Source organism: Lepus europaeus, chromosome X, assembly GCF_033115175.1.
Source record: "Lepus europaeus isolate LE1 chromosome X, mLepTim1.pri, whole genome shotgun sequence".
Taxonomy (NCBI): domain Eukaryota; kingdom Metazoa; phylum Chordata; class Mammalia; order Lagomorpha; family Leporidae; genus Lepus; species Lepus europaeus.
This window is the reverse complement of record NC_084850.1, coordinates 42270658-42285518: the sequence shown is the minus strand read 5'-3', so window position 1 is coordinate 42285518 and position 14861 is coordinate 42270658. Positions and strand designations below refer to the sequence as shown.

At 42.4% G+C, this 14861-nt stretch overlaps 1 pseudogene; it reads right to left on the bottom strand.

Annotated features, from left to right (window-relative positions):
* Positions 1-651: 651 nt before the first annotated feature.
* The window catches only part of LOC133752570 (origin recognition complex subunit 6-like), a 55612-nt pseudogene continuing 41402 nt past the window's right edge, over positions 652-14861 (bottom strand).

Here is a 14861-nt window from a genome sequence, read left to right as displayed (position 1 = left end):
TGACACTGCATGCCAGGTTGCATCTCTGTAGACATGCCTTTCTCCCACTACTTAGCTCTATCTTTGCATGCTAGTTTGTACTCTGATATGGGTATCCTCCTAACCTCACTTAGGCTGTGATACTCCATTCTCAGGCCACTTATTCTGGAAGGATACCCATTTCCCTCTTCTTGGGCTCTGATCTACCACACTAGGCAGCCCTCTTCACTTCATATGGATACTCTCCTTATCATATTCAGACTTTGATAGCCTATTCTAGGGCCACCTCTCCTTGGCAGTGTTCTCCTCCCTCTGCCATGCTGTGCTCTCATGGACTGTTCAATGTGGATACTAGTTTAACCCTACTTGGGTGCTAGTATCCAAGTTTGGGGCATAATCTGGAAAGCCACAATCCTAAATACTGAAATCCTGAAATATCAGTATCCCTAAAGTCTAAAAATCCCAAAAGATCAAAATTCTGAAAGTAAAATTATGCCAAAAATATTTTGAAAACTCTTTAAAAGATATTTATTCACATTTTAAAAGGAAATTTATTTGAGAAACATATAAAAACATGTCAGAACACTTCATAGGTCACTCTTCATAATGAAATAGACAATAACAACATATTTTTTGCATATAAAAATGACATTTATTAACTTAGTCTGTACAACACATCGATTTAGTCAAACCAAAAAGCCTACACAAAGACTTGAGTTAAATCTGTAAGATTCCATTCAGCACATATTTCACACTGCAGATAGGAAAGGACACTGCCTTTTGCTTAAAACAAAAACAAAAAAGCAAAATGGCTCCAATCTAATTTTGTAGTAGAGCACAGACCTGTGGGAAGCCCAGGCCAAGTGAGGCACTGTGGTTGACCCATTACGATGTTAAGGGTCAGCATACTGCCCAGACATCAGCCCTTGTGTTAGCTTCTTTGCTTTCAAGGCAATAGTCTTTGAAAACTGAAATCACTCTGCTATAGCCTTTTGAGCAATGGCAGCATTTTCCAAAATCTTCCTTTTCCATTCTTCATAACCCTGTGTCAAGTCTTCATCTTTCTGTGGTTTGTGTGAGGTCTCTACTATCTTCTCTGTTTTCTGTGCTGGCAATTCATCCACTGCTTTCTGTTTTTTTCTGTGGTGGAGCAGCTAAATCTCCAGGTTCTCTGTCAATCTGTTGTCCAATCTTCTCTAATCGTTTACACAGTCGGTCAAATATGGCTTTTTTTTACACCAGATGCAGCTACCATTTTGTTTTGATCCACTTTCAGTTTTAGAATCTTGCATGCTGAGGGTACTGCAGCAGTGGCGAAAAGCGGCCTGGACAAATCAAGATCTACTTGCTGTGTCTGAGGAAGACTGGATTCCTACCTTTGCAGTATCTTTGAAGCCATGTTCACTGTTTTTGTACAGCTAAACTGTACTGCTAGGTCTCTGATTCCAATATTTGAATTCAAGCCCAGTAAACACTCAAAAGATTTAAGACAGCTCTGATACATTTTCTTGTTCAAACCAGAAAGTTTAATTAAATAAGCCCTGTCCATCTTCACCTAACATATACTAAACTGATCGTCTGTATATAAAGAGAATTGAAAATGAATCTTGATGTGAATGGAAGGGGAGAGGGAGCGGGAAAGGGGAGGGTTGCGGGTGGGAGGGAAGTTATGGGGAGGGGGAAGCCATTGTAACCCATAAGCTGTACTTTGGAAATTTATATTCATTAAATAAAAGTTTAATAAATGAAAAAAAATAAATAAAAAAAGAAAAAAAATAAGCCCTGTCCAAGGGGTACTTCATACAGGAAGCTGCGAGGTCCAGGCACATGACCGCACTGCTGGGTTTCGGTGGTATGGGCAGAGAGGCCAACACACTTCAACTGGGACAGTCGTAAGGACTCCTCTGCTTTCCTCAGCAGGTCAGGATCGGAGAGGCCCAGCCGCGGGGCTAGGCGTTCGAGGAGCCCGGACCCACCCATGGCGCTGACCCTAAGGATGAAGCACTTGCGCGAACGCCTGCCGCGCAACGAAACCAATAACAACATATTTTTGCAAGCATAAACACTTAGGTATAGTAATTATAATTACATAACTGTTGAACTGTATTCACAAGGAGATATGTCAAAAAGCAAAATGTATAAATGAAATTAACTATCGTTGGTAATTGTGTATACCTAGCTTTGTAAGTGTTGTCTTCTGAAACATCATATTGGGTAATCTGTCTTTTGATGAAATTGATAAGAAAATGTTGATGGGTCACTACCACACATCTAGTTGTCAAAAAAAGCCCAGATCTCAAGAAATAATATTTTTCACAACTACAAGTGTATAAAAAAGAACATCTCTTCATTTACTGAAGATTAACACTTTTATGCCCACTCATAATGCTTACACATGAAATCAACATTGTGGTAAACCACTTTTGCAGAGTCAAATTTGCAAAAAAATATATAATGAAGTAGAACTCTAAAAATGTTACACAGTTTATACCTCCAGTATTGGAAATGATGAGAAGATGAGGGGCTGGCATTGTGGTACAGTGGGTAAAACCACTGCCTGTGATGACAGCATCATGTAAGAGTACCAGTTTTAGTGCTGGATGCTCCACTTCTGATCCAGCTCCCTGATAATGCACCTGGAAAGGCAGTGGAAGATGGCTCAAGTGCTGGGGCCCCTGCCACTCACGTGGGAGACCTGGATGGAGTTCTTTGCTCCTGGCTTCTGCCTTGTCCAACCCTTGCCATTGCGGCCATTTGGGAGAATGAATTAGTAAATGGAAGATCTCTCTTTGTCTCTCCATCTCTCTCTGTAACTCTGCCTTTCAAATAAATAAATGAATCTTTCTTTAAAAAAGCTGGCTGACTTTCATGATCATGAGCTATATTTTGTTGTGTTATGATGATTAACTGCGTTTTTTTTTTTTTACAGCATACTTCTGCTCAGAGAATATGTTCATGTTCATTTACTGTGTGGCTGTGATCTTTTTAAAATTTTTTTGAGTCTGTATACACTGATGTGATTACTCCCTGTTACATTTTTTTTTCATTTTGCCATGTTTCTATGTTGTTTTTGATATGTGGAAATCCATTCTGCATGCACTCATATAACAAACCACCAGTCTGCTGGAAAAAATACTATTGATTGATCAGGAACAGCATTGCACTATGTGTCTTTATATCCTACCATACTGATAATTATTTTCAAGGGGCCGGTGCCGTGGCTCACTTGGTTAATTCTCCGTCTGTGGCGCCGGCATCCCATATGGACGCCGGTTCTAGTCCCAGTTGCTCCTCTTCCAGTCCAGCTCTCTGCTGTGGCCTGGGAAGGCAGTGGAGGATGGCTCAACTTCTTGGGCCCCTTCACCTGTATGGGAGACCAGGAGGAAGCATCTGGCTCCTGGCTTTGGATTGGCGTAGCTCCAGTCGTAGCGGCTATTTGGGGGGTGAACCAACGGAAAGAAGACCTTTCTCTCTGTCTCTCTCTCTCACTGCTAATTCTGTCAAATTAAAAAAAAACTGTTTAAAAAATTATTTTCAAACCAATCAATAACTGTTGGCTTCTTCAGGCAAATTCAGGTTTAATTCATTAAAAGCTCCAGGAATGTCTTCTGGAAGGAATGCCAATGCAGACAAATGATGCTTTTTTAAACTGAAGTTTTCATTGTTGCTATATCACATAGCCAACCCTCTCATCTGAATTTTCTACCAAATGCATTGGGATGAATGGAAGAAACAAACTTCATTGTCAGTGCCTTGAAATCCACTTTTGGAAGTGTTTTTTTTTTTAAAGATTTATTTATCTATTTGAAAGGTGGAGTTACAAAGGCAGGGGGAGAGAGAGAGATTGAGAGAGAGAGAGAGAGAATCTTCCATCCATGGTTTACTCCCCAAATGTCTCCAATGGCTGGAACTGGGTTGATCCAAAGCCAGGAGCCAGGAACTTATTCCAGGTCCCCTACATGGGTGCAGGAGCCCAAGAACTTGGGCCATATTCTGCTGCTTTCCCAGACCATAGTAGGGAGCTGGATCTGAAGTGGAGATTCTGGGACTCAAACCAGCACCCATATGGGATGCTGGCAGTGCAGGCGGCGGCTTTACCTGCTACACCACAGCTATTGGCCCCTGGAAGTCTTGATTACACTTAATTCAAAATCTATCTTTATGATTTAGGGGTCAATTGAAATCTGTTTTCTTCTGCAAAGTCCACCAAACCTTCAAATTAAGTATTTATCAAATGTTCCACGATTTCCAGTCATTAATACATATACATAAATAAGTAGATAAGTTTTAGAATTTTTGGATCTATTAGGGGTATGACTTGTGTATATTTTTTAAAGTCTAGGGGCTGGCACTTTGGCGTAGTGCATAAAGTCGCTGCCTGCAGTGCCAGCATCCCATATGGGCACCGGTTTGAGTCCCGGCTGCTCCATTTCCGATCCAGCTCTCTGGTATGGCCTGGGAAAGCAGTAGAAGTCCTTGGGCCCCTGCTCCCAAGTGGGAGACCCAGAAGAAGCTCCTGGCTCCTGGCTTTGGATCAGTGCAGCTCTGGCCATTACAACCATCTGGGGAGTGAACCAGCAGATGGAAGACCTCTCTCTCTCTGCCTCTGCTTCTCTGTAGCTCTGCCTTTCAAATAAATAAATCTTAAAAAAGAAAATCTTTTTTAAAATTTATTTTTATTTATTTGAAAAGCAGAGTTACAGAGGGGGAGAGAATGTTCCATCTGCTGTTTCACTCCCCAAATGGCTAAACGACCAGAGCTCTGGTAGGTGGAAGCCAGGAGCTCAGAACTTCTTCCAGGTCTTCCAGGTGTGTACAGGGGCCCAAGCACTCTGTACGCCACAATGCAGTCCATGAAAGTCTTTTTAAAGGCAGAATGACAGAGAAAAGATAGAGGGAAGCAGGGAGGGAGGGGGGAGAGAGAGAGAGAGAGAGAGAGAGAGATCCTTTATCTGTTGGTTCACTCTCTAAATGGGGGCAATGGCCAGGTCTGGGCAAGGCCAAAGCCAGGAGCCTGTAACTCCATCCTGATCTCCCATTTGTGTGGCAGGAACCCAGAAATTTGGGCCGTCATCTTCTGCCTCCCAAAGTGTGCATTAGCAGGAAGCTGAATGGGAAGCAGGGTAGCTGAGATTGAAACTCACACTCCAGTATGGGATATAGGTGTGCTAAGTGGCAGCTTAACCCATTGTGCCACAACACCTGTTCCTGATTTGTATGTATTTGATAAAAAAGTGGGGCTGGTTTTAGTAGTACAATTCATTAGCTAAACTAAAGAATGTGCTATTTTTCTATGTAAGATTTAGTGGTTAAATATAAGTCTATCTTCTTCAACAGTCAAATCCCTAAACAAGAATACTTGTAGTTCGCCATTTTATGTGCTTGTAATGCTTGAGGAACCTCTATATCAACAAGTATCATTGATTCAGAAGATTGCTGAGCTTGTTGAATTCTTTTTGTTCTCTGGTGAAGGGCATTTTTTAAAGACAGTCATGGCATTATGTGTGAAGGGGCAGAAGCAGCTCACAAATAATTTGGCAGCTGTCCTGCAAACACCTGAAAATGCACTAATTCTTCCCCAGAATTTGGCTGTGTACCCTTTTTAGGTAGCATTTTCCCCTAATCAGAATTTCAGGGTTTTGGATTTTAGCCTTCAGGATTTAAACATTTGGAGTTTTAATCTTTTGGGATTGTGATTGTTGGAATTTTGATCTTTATAGTGCTTTGATCTTTTGGGGTTTTAACATTTGGGATTATGATGTTTAGGACTGTGTCTTTTGGGATTATGATCAGCACAGCTAGTACCTTATGCTAGGCCAGCCTTATGCATGAATTCCCTCCTTTCCCTGTTTGAATTTTGACATTTCATGCCAGGCTGTCCCCTCCATACCTGCGTGAGTGCCCTCCACACCCTGCTTAAGTTCCATAACTCTATTCCATGCCTTTCTTCTCCTCTCAGGCTCTAACACCCTGCCCTCCAGAAGCCTCCCTTGCTCTGTGCCTAATGTTGTTCAGACTGAATTTCTGAGAAATAGGAGAGAAGAGGAAGATCATCAATGCTTTTTATTTTTTAATTTTAAAAATTTTTTTTTAAAAATTTATTTTATTTATTTGAAAGGCAGAATTGCAGAGAGAGGTAGAGACAGAGAGAGAGAGAAGTCCTACATCCACTGGTTCACTCCCCAGATGGCTGCAAAGGCTCGAGCTGCGCTGATCCTAAGCCAGGTGCCAGGAGCTTCTTCTGGGTTTCCCACGTGGGTGCAGGGGTCCAAGGACATGGGCCATCTTCTACTGCTTTCCCAGGCCATAGCAGAGAGCTGGATCGGAAATGGAGCAGCTGGGACTCGAACTGGCGCCCATATGGGATGCTGGCACGTGCAGGTGGCGGCTTTGGCCGCTACACCACAGTGCTGGCCCATCATCAATGCTTTTTAAATAGATTATTTACTTATTTGAAGGAGTTACAGAGAGAGAGAGAGAGAGAGAGAGAGAGAGAAAGAGAGAGATCTTCAGTCTGTTAATTCACTCTTCAGGTGGCTGCAACAGCCTGGCTAGGCCAGGCCGAACCCAGGAGCCAGAAGCTTTATCTGAGTCTCCCACATGGGCAACAGCTTTACCCACTGTGCTACAGTGCTGGGCCCATCAGTACTTTTAAAAAATGCTTTGAAGTATTCTTTGTGTGTTCCTAGGAGGTACAGTTGAGGGACAGCTAAGCAGTTTTTACAGGGATCCATTCCATTATATCCATTTGGACTCCTTGTTCTATAAGAGATCAGAGATACTCAGGCATTTTTTTATAGAAAGCTTTTATTTGATAAATGTAAATTTCATAAGTACAACTTTTGGATTATAGTGGTTCTTCCCCCCATACCTGCCCTCCCACCCCCAAACCATCCCACCTCCTACTCCCTCTCCCATACCATTCTTCATTAAGATTAATTCTTAATTATCTTTATATACAGAAGATCAACTCTATACTAAGTAAAGATTTCAACAGTTTATACCCACACAGATATACAAAGTATGAAGTACTGTTTGAAGGTTAGTTTTACTGTTAATTCTCATAGTACAACACATTACGGACAGAGGTCCTACATGGGGAGCAAGTGCACAGTGACTCCTGTTGTTGATTTAATAATTGATACTCTTATTTATGATGTCAATGATCACCCTAGGCTCTTGTCATGAGCCAGGCATTTTTAATTCAGTAACTACAGACCATCATTTAATCCAGTATTTGATTAGCTAGATAAGATAATTACAACATATCTTCATCATACTTGAACTGAATGAGTACATTTATGTCAGGGAATTCACCCCATCAAGTGTTATTTCTTTCCTACTGGTCAACACCTTTGAAATTCACTTCTGTACATGCTTCCTGTAATCCTGTCAATGTAGACTGGTGAGGTCATTTTAGAGTATTAGACTGATGTTTCTCTCTCTCTCTCTCTCTCTCAGCTTTGTTCTCTATGACTCGTTCCTTTTTTCCATCTAAGTCTCCTATGGATTTGGAGAATGTTGATCCAGAGGGGGCTCACAACTAGTTTGTCCAGAAACTACACTAGTGGTATGTATTAAAAGGATTGTATGCAGAGGAAGGCCGATTCCCTGTCTGTACGGGAAGGGAGATAAAGAAGTTGCTATTTCTTAGCAACAGGGGAGTGTAACAACTATGTGTGTTTTGTGTTAATCAACTCTCTTTTTTTATCATTCTTTCCTTGCTTGCTTGATGAACAGTCTAGTGGTGACTAATATTAGAACTTTGGTTCTACATAGGTATATATTTGAATCAAGACTACCTCATGATGATAAGGTGTGTCATTAGAATTTTGTGTCTCCTTGTATTAGAGATGGAGTTCTCTTGCACCTAGTCCCTCTCCGTGTCCTAGGAGGCTTATCCCTAGGGACTGCATGTTCTTGGTTCCCTTGCCTGTTGGCTTATCATTGGGTTTGGTGATGGGGTAGGAATGGTAGGAGATCAGAGAGTGGGACATTAGGCTATTTCTTCCACACCCTCTCCCTGCAGTGGCACTATATCCCAATCAATAGCCACATTCCACATAGCTATACCACCCACCATGCAGCACCTCTTCCATAGTTCCAGCCCTCACTGAGCTCTGACAACTCTATTTCTTCCCTTAATTGGCTGGCTCTAGGGATGGAAATGGTTTTCACTCAAACTTCACTATCCCTTGTTTCTTCCTGTTGTCCTGACCACTCCCTGTAAATAGTCTTTTCATAAGCTCTCTTCATCTAATTCATCTGTGGTGGATTATTTTCCTGTTGAGGCCCTGCTGATAAAGTCTATTCATATCATCATCCTTGGCCTTATCTCCAGGATTTTAAAGAACAATAATGCTGGAAGTGGAAAACTCCCCACTTGGGTACTTTTCTGTACACTTTCTGGGCTGCTCTACAGTGCTTGTAGATAGAGCACCAGGGAAATAAAAAAAATGACTCATCTAATAATGTTACCTTTATAATACATTTAAAACATCTACTCAAATAATACATGATCATGTCAGAAAGTTTAAGAAACCACAAAGAGGAAAATAAAAATCTTCAGTAATTGCACACCATAGAAATAGCCACTGTTAATGATTTTAAGAGTAGCTTTTTAAACTATGCATGTGGAAGTTGTATACTTCTTTAAAAACTCCACCATTCCTGAGCAGTGCAAGCCTGAATTCTTGGGGTTTTGGAATTTCCATAATTATTCCTATCTGTGGTAGCGTGGGCAAGTCAGGGGCAAATGAAGGAACGAGAAGCACAGTGGAGGAGGAAGCAGACTTGGAGTGATTTCATACTTCAGCCACTTTCTGAACTATCATAATGGATGCACTGGATGGACCTCACCCACACGAAGTCCTGCTGTACTGGGCTGGGCTTGTGTGCTCTTTGGGAGGGGCTGCCTTCTCCGGTTCTCTCAGCCAGAGGAATCTATGCCAAAAGCATGGGTAAATAAGGCACAGTTGCACAGCTGGTTGCCCTGTTGCAGAGCTCCTCTGGAATACAGGGAAACACCTCTAGAGCCTCAGGCAGCCCAGAGAGAGAAGTTAAGAACTCAATGATTCTCCAGCAGCCCTGAAAAGGTTAATCCCAAATTGACTGTGCAACATAAATGTGTTCCCACAGGGCAGAATCTAATCTTATTGTGGGTAATAACTTCAATCTTTGGAACTGGGGCTTATTTGCTAGATGCCAAGGTCATTTTGTTTTCCCTCAGAATCCAAAGAGCCAAAAATCCCTGCTATTTGATTCCTGTATCTCCTCAAAAGAAATGACACTATTATGTACATGTAGAACATATTGTCCCCTGTATTTGCTTTCCCACTGCCCAGTGTTAGGCTGACCCCAAATATTCAATCCTTTTGTCACCAAGTTCATAAATTCAAATGGGAAAATAGACCATAGAAACCAGGAATGTATACAGGCAGAGATGTACACAGAGTGGAGGCTACTCTGCACTAGCTGATTTGGTGATAAGGTATAACTTTTCTTTGGGGGTTGGGGCCTCCATCTTATTCTGTCGCAGGACTTCAGGGCAACTGAAACATCAACTTTCTACCAGTTTCCTCTTCTGAATAGCAGTAGCAACAAAAGGATACAATTTGGACATCATCCTTCTTACTTGTCCTTCTTTCTTGTTCTATTCCTCAACCCCTGGTCTCACCCTAAGATGATCCTATTAGTGAGTCTGGTTCTTTGAAGACTTAAAGAGATAGAAATGTGAAACATTACTCATAGACCAATCATAAGACTTGAAGCACAGAGAAATACAATATTCAAATTTTTTTAAAAGACTAGTTTTTGCTCTAAGTTTCCTAGTCAAATACTTTCATTTGAAAATATTTTTGTACCTTTTCAGTTCATGCTGTGGTGGAGATAGGTGTCAGTTTACTGAGCTTCAAATAGAAAGGTATCTGGGAAGGGTGGACACTCAATAAACTTGTTTGTTTGCTCAAAATGAGTGCCAGGACTCAACAAATTTGCTGAAGCTTCCTAGTAATTTCCTGAACATCAAATTGCAATTTATTTTTGTCAAGCTTCATTCTCACATACCTTTGGCTACATAGGAACAGTCTCAAGATTGTCAAGTAGGAGTGCAAGCAGAACCACAAAGAGAACTTCAGAAGGAAGAAGGGATTAAACTTAGGTGAAGAGATTTGTATATAGCTCCTCCTTTTAAGTCTGAAGACAGACATTTTGAGTTGTATTATCCAAACAGCATAATAGCAAGGTAGATCTCAAGGTCCTTGATGATGAAGCTTATGATATTAAAGTAGACAGAAGCAGAGATGGGAAAGGCTAGTAATGCAGGTTGTTGTATGAAATGGTCAAATTGTATGTAACAGCATTAGCACAAACTGTCCTTTGCATTGGTGCAATTGTTGATGACTGAGTGATTAAGGCATTATAAAATATGCACACGCCTATCATGATGACCACCATTCCTATGAAGCATTACAAGTGGTGGTGGTGTTGTTTTTTTATTTTTGTTTATTTTTTAAAAGATTATTTATTTATTTGAAAGCATTACACATGGTGATGATGTTTTTTATTTTTGTTTATTTTTTAAAAGATTTATTTTATTTATTTGAAAGGCAGAGTTACAGAGAAGGAGAGGCAGAGAGAAGTCTTTCATCTGCTGGCTCATTCCCCAAATGGCTGCAACAGCCAGGGCTGGGCCAGATGGAAGCCAGGAGCCAGGAGCTTCTTGGGGGTTTCCCACTTGGGTGCAGGGGCCCAAGAACTTGGGCCATCTTATGCTGCTTTCCCAGGCACATTAGCAGGGAGCTGGATCAGAAATGGAGCAGCTGGGACTTGACCTGGCACCCACATGGAATGCTGGCACTGCAGATGGCCGATTAACCTGCCGCTCCACAACACTGGCCCTGGTGATTTTTAAAAAATAATTATCGATTTATTTATTTATTTGAAAGGCAGAGTGACATAGAAAGGGAGAGAGGGAGGAAGAGAGAGAGAGAGAGTCAAAGAGAGTGAGCGAGCATCCTCTTGTTCACTCCCCAGATAGTTGTGACAGCCAGGACTGGTCTAAGCTGAAGCCAGGAGCTCAGAACTCCATCTGGGTCTCCCACATGGGTGGGAGGGGCCCAAGCATTTGGGCCATCTTCCACTGCCTTCCAAGGTACATTGGCAAGGAGCTTGATTGGAAGCATAACAGCCAGGACTCAAACTGGTGCTTTAATATGGGGTGCCTGTCTTGCATGGGGTAACTTTACCTGCTACACCACAACACCAGCACTCTTCATGATGTTCTTAATGTAAGAGGTTCGAGTCCTGGCTGCTTCACTTCCAATCCAGCTCCCTGCTAATGTACCTGGGAAGGCAGCAGAGGATGGCCCAAGTCCTTGGGTCCCTGCACTTACGTGGGAGACCTGGGAGAAGCTCCTGGCTCCTTGCTTTGGATCAGGTCAGCTCTGGCTGTTGCGGCCATTTGGGGAGTGAGCCAGCAGATGGAAGACTTCTCTCTCTGCCTTTCCCCTCTCTGCTTCTGTCTACTTTAATATCACAAACTTAGGAAGGTCTGTATATGGGATGCATTTCACCTATCATAACCTATTATTATAACCAGAGCTTATCATTTTGCCAATGAGAAACCAAGATTATTGAGATAATGACCATAGTCATTTTTTTCAAGTATACATGATTGAGTTACTTCACATGTTTCTATAGCAGCCCAGATCCTAAATGCAAATATACCCATAGAAGATGGATCTTACTCAAGTGTGAAGAACCAAGCAAACAGTTAACTGGACTTGCAGTGGATGCCAATGTATTTTTTTAAAAATTTGATAGAAGCAAACAAAATGTTCAAAATATTAGAAGATATCTTCTGGTTTGAGAACTTCAATTTGATGTGCCTTGAACACTGAATCATCCTAGCATGGTGTTATAGAAAGACATTGGATTTAAGTCCTTATCTCTTCATTTAGCATTAATATGTTACCTAACTTCTCTGAACCACAGATATTTTTTGTCTCTGGAAGGGAGATAACAACAATGCCTAAATTATAGTGAATTATATATAAATTATAATCCTCTTGTGAGGATTAAAAGAGATAATGCATATTAAACATTTTTACAATATTTGATGTATAGAAATAGCTCAAAATTATTTCCATTTCCTTTTCCACTTGCACAAGAGATTGTCTAGTGTGCCTTGCTTGACTCAAAATAACTGGGTGGGCACTGTGGCACAGCAGGTTAAGCTACCTCTTGGGATGTCTGCATCCTATATCAGGGTGCCAGGAATTGAGTCCCACCTCCATTTCTTGTCCAGCTTCCCAGGAACGTACCCAGGAGGCAGCGGATTATGGCCCAAGTACTTGAGTTCCTACCACCCACTTGGGGAGACCCAATGAAGTTCCTGTCTCAGCCCTGGCTAGTGTGGTCATATGGTGAGTGAACCAGAAGATAGAATCAATTTCTCTCTCTGTGTGTATATGTGTGTGTGTGTGTGTATGTGTGTCTCCTTCCCTCTCTCCCTTTCTATTTGTGATTATGTCTTTAAAATAAATAAAGAAATCTTTAAAAAAGAAATCTTTAAAGCAAACAAAAACTATGGGCTCTAAATAGTTCTCTGAATTTCGTTAAAATTCTTTGGGGCATCACTCTGTAAGTGAGCATTTTTCCAAATATGGGTTTTAACATGCATTCAAATGTGTTTTGCTCAGCCAGAAAGACCAAGTGAAACCTCAGCCCACAAGAACTTTATCTTTATGACTCTCTTTTCCTCCTCCTCATTATCTTAGAGTCCAGAAGACAGGACTGAATTTCACAGACAGCTTTGTAACACAGTGTATGAGAAATAAGACTTGAAAGTACAGCATAGTTGAAGGGCTTTGCTTGCCCTAGGGAAAGGTTTCTTTTTTTAATAGACTTTTTAAAAAAAGATTTATTTATTTATTTGAAAAGCAGAGTTACATGGAGAGAGAGAGAGAGAAAAAGAGAGAGAGAGTCAGTCTTCCATCCACTGGTTCATTCCCCAAATGGCAGCAATGGCTAGAGCTGGGATAATCCAAAGCCAGGAGCCTAAAGCTTCTTCTGGGTCCCCCACGCAGGGCCCAAGCACTTGGACCATCTTTCACTGTTTTCCCAGGCCATAGCAGAGAGCTGGATCTGAAAAGGAGCAGATGGGACTTGAATTGGTGCCCATATGGGATGCCGGCACTACAGACCGGGGCTTTCACCTGCTGTGCCACAGCACTGGCCCCAGAAGAGTTTCATCGTCTCAATACTTTGACATTTTAGTCTGGGTTGTTCTTTGTTGTACAGGGCTCTCCTGTTTAGCAGCATCTTGGCCTCTACCCGTTAGATGGTGTTTGCACCTCTCCCCTCTATTGTGACAACCAAAAACGTCTGCCAATATTTCCAGATTTCTCCTGGGAAGGGGGACAGTCTTGTTCCTGGTTGAAAACCAGCCCTAGGATAAACAAGTCAGCCAAGTGTTTGGGATATAAATACTCTGTAGAGGGCCGGCGCCGCGGCTCACTAGGCTAATCCTCCGCCTTGCGGCGCCGGCACACTGGGTTCTAGTCCTGGTCAGGGCACCGGATTCTGTCCCTGTTGCCTCTCTTCCAGGCCAGCTCTCTGCTGTGGCCCGGGAGTGCAGTGGATGGCCCAAGTCCTTGGGCCCTGCACCCCATGGGAGACCAGGAGAAGCACCTGGCTCAAGCCATCAGATCAGCGCGGTGCGCCAGCCGCAGCGTGCCAGCCGTGGTGGCCATTGGAGGGTGAACCAACGGCAAAGGAAGACCTTTCTCTCTGTCTCTCTCACTGTCCACTCTGCCTGTCAAAAAATAAAAATAAAATAAAATAAAAAAAAAACTAAAACAAATACTCTGTAGAAAGAAACTAAATTGAGTCTTCAGGAGTGATTGGAAAGTCAAAGTGTAAGTAGAGGATGAGGGAAAGAAGAGTTGAGGCAGAAGAAAGGGTTTGAACTTTGAAAGAGAACCTGTTTCACATGACAGGCCTTATGGATACAGACTAAAACATAGGCCTGCTATTGCGGGCTCACATTTTAATGGTAGAGGCAACCATTTGAAAAGACAATGAGAATACGGTATAGTGAATGTTGTATCTGGAATATGTTAAGGGTGCTGTGGAACAATGGCTGGCCAAGGCTATCCCCATGGCTTGCTTCTTTTTTTTTTTTTTTTTTTTTTTTTTGACAGGCAGAGTGGACAGTAGAGGGAGACAGAGAGAAAGGTCTTCCTTTTTGCCGTTGGTTCACCCTCCAATGGCCGCCGCGGTAGGTGCGCTGCGGCCGGCGCATCGCGCTGTTCCGATGGCAGGAGCCAGGTGCTTCTCCTGGTCTCCCATGGGGTGCAGGGCCCAAGGACTTGGGCCATCCTCCACTGCACTCCCTGGCCACAGCAGAGAGCTGGACTAGAAGAGGGGCAACCGGGACAGGATCGGTGCCCCGACCGGGACTAGAACCCGGTGTGCCGGCACCGCAAGGCAGAGGATTAGCCTACTGAGCCGTGGTGCCGGCTCCATGGCTTGCTTCTTTACTTCATCTGTGCCACCTCTTCTGAGAGGCTTTCCTTGACTAACATTTATGAAACATCACCCCTATCACTTCTGTTCCTTTACCTTGATTTTTTTTTTTTTGGTATTCCATTACCATCCCATAATATGCTGTGTATGTAACCCATTAGCTTTTTGGTTACTCTCAGCTGCTACAATAGTTACATTTACTGACAGTAAAAAGTTCAACCACTCAAAATCAACCCTTCTGTCTCATATCCAGTTTAAAACTCCAAGCCTCGACCTCCAGTGCAGTTGCCTGTACATCCCACAGATTTCCAATGAAGAAAATTGAGTGGTCTGTTGTTTTATTCTCCATGCTC